The sequence below is a fragment of the Gobius niger genome, assembly GCF_951799975.1.
Source record: "Gobius niger genome assembly, chromosome: 12".
NCBI classification, from domain to species: domain Eukaryota; kingdom Metazoa; phylum Chordata; class Actinopteri; order Gobiiformes; family Gobiidae; genus Gobius; species Gobius niger.
Window position 1 is genome coordinate 19,291,258 of NC_136863.1, and position 6,000 is coordinate 19,297,257.

Genomic DNA, 6,000 nt, shown 5'->3' on the forward strand with positions numbered 1-6,000 from the left:
TTTTCTTCTCGAAAGAACAACACAATCATCCAAAGCACAACTGGTAAGAAAACTAACATTGAGCAAATGTCTATAAAATAGTGCGCAACAGTGGCTTTTAGATGTTTAAAGGAGACTTTGATTCATTTGTAGCATCGTTAGCTGTGGGCTAAGGGGAATAAACTTTGCTGTACAGCATTAACGATCACTTCACCTGCAGCATTTCACTTGTTTAATGTACAGTTCTTTTTACTGCAAGGTGTGCATTCGGATAAATCTGTAATTCAACTACATTCATTTATATTTTGTTTTTATTTTTTTGGTTATGGTTATGGTTAGTAATGTAGTAATAATATCTGTTGCTGATATCTCTAGAATCGTTGTTGCTGTCGTGGCAATGTTAAAAAGAGAAAAACAGCAACAAACCTCGTATTTAATGTGTCTGGCACAAAACATGTTAGTGTATGATGCTTGGCACGTGAGGGGTTTGCTGAACTTTTAATGGTTTGACGTGGCCCAAATCTTGCAACGCAGTTTCATCGCGTTTGTTCATAAGACAGTTAATCATTAAGAGGAAGAAGCTCCGGCGAGTCCCTTTTATTTACTCGGTTATGTCGCACTGTCTGTCTGTCTACACTGCCTGTGCTTCATACAAATGAATGTTCGTAGTACACACCAGTTTTTTATATGTGCCTCTTTTCTAGTTTGTCCCGGGACACTGTCTTCATGTGAGGGGTCCCGCTGCCCATCATGTCCCTGATGGGTGCAGTAGTGACTCTGTTTCTCCTGTGTTGGCTACTGGTGGCCTCCTCGTCCAAATCTGTCAGCCGGAACCCGATGCAGTCCGGCCCAGAAGATACTGCCCCAATAGGTATTGAATGTTAGAAATAGTATGTGACACATCAGTGGGATTTTGTCTTTAACAATTAAGAGATTAATATCAGCATATGCAGCGCAGAGCCTGGTCGGTAGGCCTACTCTGCTGGGAGACAGGGGAACACCAGGAAGCCTGGGTGAATGTAATGTGTGAGTGCTTAGAGGTGCTTAACAAGGCTCCAAATAGAACTCCAGTAACGGCCTCGAGGATCAGCCAAACCACGCTCAAAATGAGAATTTGTTTTTTTATTGCCTTTGCCATCAGAACGTCATGACAGTGTGAATGCCTGACAGAAAGTGACACTGAATCCACAGTTTGCACAGTTTTGGCCTGTGTAAAAAACTTTTGATCAGCTGAAAAACTCACTTTCACTTTATTTGTTGCTTTTAATAAAAGATTTAATCACTCCCATTTTTTGGAGTTGATGTTCTACTTTGTACCTTGATGAGATACAAAATATGAATATGTGCCATCTTTCACCTCGTCTTAAACATTTCATTGGGACTGTAGTAAAATTATGATGATGACAAATATTTGTTTGAATATTGCTAATAACATAACCCAGTACATTGTTCAGCTACTGTAGCGCAGGCATAGTAAAAACGAGAAGAAAAGCATTTACATTATGTTAATTATCCAAATTTGTTTGCCAAATGTTCTGTTTACTGCCTTCAGGTGATTTTTTTGAATTATCTTTTGTGAGAATCAGATATGTTGTTCTCTTGAGGAAGTACTCTTGTTTGGGGAAAAACAATACATTTCTGTGTTACAGGTAACAATCAGAGCACCAGTCTAGATTCATCAGGGACCGGTCAGAGAAATGTGTCCGACTCCTCTCTTCTCCTGGACACCACTGGTCTTAACCTGCAGTCCCATGACGGTGACTTTAACCAAAGTCAAAATAGACTATTAGATCCGACTACAAATGATGGCAAAGCAAGCCCTGACACCAAAAGTAATGACTCCAATTCAACTCCTCCTCCAGCTCAAGGCAATTATTCAACCACTGGCCCTGTTGCTGGAGTGCCTTCTAAAGCATCACCGGCAAATGTACCTGCAAATACCATAAGGACAACTTTAGTAACAACTACTGCTGCTATTGCAACTGCTACTTCTCTTAATACAACTGCTACTTCTCTTTCTACAACTGCTACTTCTCTTACTACTACTTCTACTGCTACTTCTTCTACTTCTACTAATACAACTACAACGACTTCTCCAACCAATTCCCCAATGTCCACAGCAGAGAAGACGTCCGCTCATACATTGACAACTATTGCACCTGCACCAAGCATTGTAAAGGAAACGACTATTTCTACAAGCCTAAAAACCACTGCAACGATGCTCATGAAACCAGAGACGACATCTACCACTACTACCATCACTACTACTACTGCAGCTGATACTACTACTACTACAGCTACTACTGCTGCTACTGCTGCTGCTGCTACTACTGCTACTACTGCTGCTGCTTCAACTGTTTTTGTCTCTACCAATTCCTCCTCAACCGCCCAGCACCGAGTCGTGGATGTTGCAGGCCACGATTTAACCAGGGAATTGGTCGATAAGGCGTCTTTGTTGGCCATCTTGCTGTTTGGTCTGCTCTTCTTTTTCGTGGTCGTGGCAGTGTTCGTGACCCAGGCCTATGAGAGCTACAAGAGGAAGGACTACACACAAGTGGACTATTTAATTAACGGCATGTACACGGACTCTGGTGTGTGAGCGTGGTTTTGAGATGGACATGACTATGGAAAGTCGGGCTTTAAAAGTCCAAGGTCAGCTCAGTACGAAGCTTGACTGGGTTAAAGGAAGCAGAACGGATTAGGGTGGCGCCATAAAGAAAGAATTGCAATATTCGATAACTGTCAGGATATTGCAACAATGATATTATTGCGATATTTTGCTGAACCATTGCTACGCGGTATGTTCCATTTTGCATCAGTTTGTGTCAAAACAAGACGTTAAAAATACAAAATCACGATCAAACCACCTAAAACTGAACTTTGGCGAAAGATGGAAGATTTCAGTGATTTGACGCTGTATTGTGGCTTCTTGCGGTGTGAATATTGCATCACCGGATATAGATCCTTTAACTGCTTACATCATCTGTGACATCAGCTGGAGGCAGGAAATGATCTAGAGAAATAGGATTAAACTAAAACTTGCGATTATAAATGTAAAAACACAACTAAAAAGTGTGGTCCTGTTGTGGCTTAAGGTGCAAGAACAAGAGGAATGACATTTGAGACGATGAAATAAGGTTTATCTGATATTTCCAAAAACGGTTAAACATTTGTTTATCGTTACTATGACAACAGCTACAATGGAAATAGATAGGAATCGAGCTTCCTGCCTCCAGCTAAGCCCGGAATGTTTACAAACAATAAAAGGGTCTATTGCGATCACGATATTTTCGCTAAGTATTGTGCAGCCCTACAAGTGCAGACATGTTTGTTTTAAATGGTGAAACCTTTTGTAAAATATTAAAAAAAAAAAAGGTCTCTAATTTGAATGTGAACTGACGCAATGAGTCGTATTGTTCTGAAAAGTGCCAGTGTGTTTTGAGATGAAAGGGTTGTAAAAACAGATGTGGTAAAAATGGGCAGGCTTTACCATTTTTAGTTGCAATTGACTCTGTGCATAACTTCAGATCATGACAACTCCGCCCAAGAAGTGACTTCCTGTTTTGATCTTGCACGCCAAAATAAAAGCACACAGCTCGTCTCATTGGTTAGTTCAGCAGGTACTTGCAGCATTACAAGAATATAATCAAATGCACACATTTTAAGTGTTTTGGCTGTTAATAGTTGAAAAAATGAATAAGATGGTGCTTTTATTTTGGCGTGCTGTATCGAAACAGGAAGTCACTTCTTTGGCAGCCTGATTTGAAGTTGTGCAGAGAGAGTACTTTTTTTTTTTTCCTATCCATTCCACAAGTAAATTCTTTAGTGAGCAATAGTCAATAGGCATCATTATGTCTGTCCTGTTGCTCCACTTGGCGCGATCAAAACAACATGTAAGCAATAGTTACCTCATCGCAGTGTCGTTGCTTGACATTGGAGTGTCGCAATAATATATTTTTAGAGTGGTACAGAGATATTTTTTACAATATTCACGATTTCTCCATTACTTTTCAGGGCCAACACTTTATTTACTTCATTCCACAATGTTCACGATTGTCTTAAGTTGCATCTTCGTTGAAAAATGCTGCTGAGTTTGTGAGGTTGATCGATCTGAAAGTAGAATCTTACAGACTATTCATTTGTTTTGTTGAAGGCCCAGTTGCAAGAAACCAAAGGTATTTTGTTAATTAAAAACTGCAGCCGTCCTTGTTCAAAAAGACAGACTATATCCATTAAGGTTTACACTGGCCTCAGAAGCCGCTCTGAACAGGAGAGATTTGCCTTTTACAAAGTAACGTGTTAAATGTCTTGGGTCACAGCTTCAAACTTTGTGGACCTGTTGCACCAAAGTTGAGTGATAAAATGGAAATTATTGTCCAAATTCACACCAGAACAAACAGATTTGAGCCATCCTTTCCTTTTTCGGTCAGTGTTGCCTAAATTGTTTTTTTGTTTTTCTTTCTTGTTGTAAAGACAGGATTTGTTTTCCCCACATTGACTGAACTGACGGCATGCTGAGTGTGTGGTGTCACTGCGTTTATGACTTGTGATGATGTGGGTACAAGACACCAAAAGTTGTTTGCGAGGAGTTCAAGAGGCTGTGTAAGTGTTTTTGTTCTCAATGTTTACTTTTTGTCTTAAAAATTGCCAAAAAATGTAAAAGCACATGATTGTAAAAGCCAAGGGAATTGTAAAGCCATTTTGAGTTAATAAGATGTGTTCAGATGTTGGTGTTAAAGTGGGTGCATGTATTCAATTCACAAGGAAACTTAATGCCAACTCGGTTTAATGTGCCAACTCAGCATTGTACTAGTGCACTTTGATTTTTTTCTTCTTCTTTTTTTTTAACTTGGATACAATAAAGGAAAAGAATAATGCTGGTTTGAGGTGTTACTTTCAAGGTCACATTGTTGTTGTATGGCAGTCGTTGCACATTTATAATAGAATTGACCTGACAGCATGCAGCTTTTACATAGCAATCAAGATTTCTCAAAGTTCAGTTCAGCTGAATTGAAAACATACATGAGACTGAGATGGTTTTGTGCCCAACGAAAAATGACCATACCGTTGCTGTCAAGATATGAAAATATTAGAGATATGAAGTGCTTCCGGCTACTTTAATGTACATCTGCTTTATCCCAATGCAAGTAGAGAATATTTAATGATGGAAATTGTATAGTCTATATAAAATATTTGGCAAAAGTTCCATCAGCAAGACCAAATCCAAAAACTATGGTTGTGTAAGACCGGATTGTAATGCATTAGGCCTCATGCAAATACTGAATTTGTATTTAAACTACTGCAGAGTAGTACCACCAGAAGTATCTGTACACAGTTTGAGAAGCGTGGTGTTGCAGACCTCTTTCAGCAAACTGGAGCTCCAAATCGGCGTCTTTAATCTTGAATCAGTTCACTAAACCCTGCATTGACACTGGGTGGGCCAATAAAGTTTAGCACCTCATTGTTCGCCATGAAGCGTGTTTACAACAGTAAAGATGTTTGCGGCAACTTTGAATTGGTAAACTGTTGCACCTGTTTTCCATTTGACATACCTTTATAATATCTAAAACCTTTTTGTTTCATAGCTAAAGTGCAAGAAGTGTGTTTTGGCGTCAGTTTGGAGGAGCCCTCACATTCCCATAACATATATATTATATTATTTACAGATATCCGACATTTACAGAAAAATATAAGAATTGATTAAAAGGTTTATTGTCATTCACAAGTTAAATGGCCTATAATTCAATATCTTCCAAAACAATTGCTCTATTTTTCCTGCACCTGCATAAAAATATTCAGCTTCACTCAATTTTGTAACAATCTCAGACACATGATTGTGAGGCCCATTGGAAAAGCAAGTGACCGGGGTCAACAATACTGTTGTGTCAGCGCTCAAGTTGTTCCCCATTTTAACGAATTTGAAGCTTTTTATAGATCGACAGATACTGTGGATTGGAATCACTTCCTTCCTTTGAGTTCTCAAGAAATTACAATAAAAAAGTTAGTTGAACCATTTCTTTA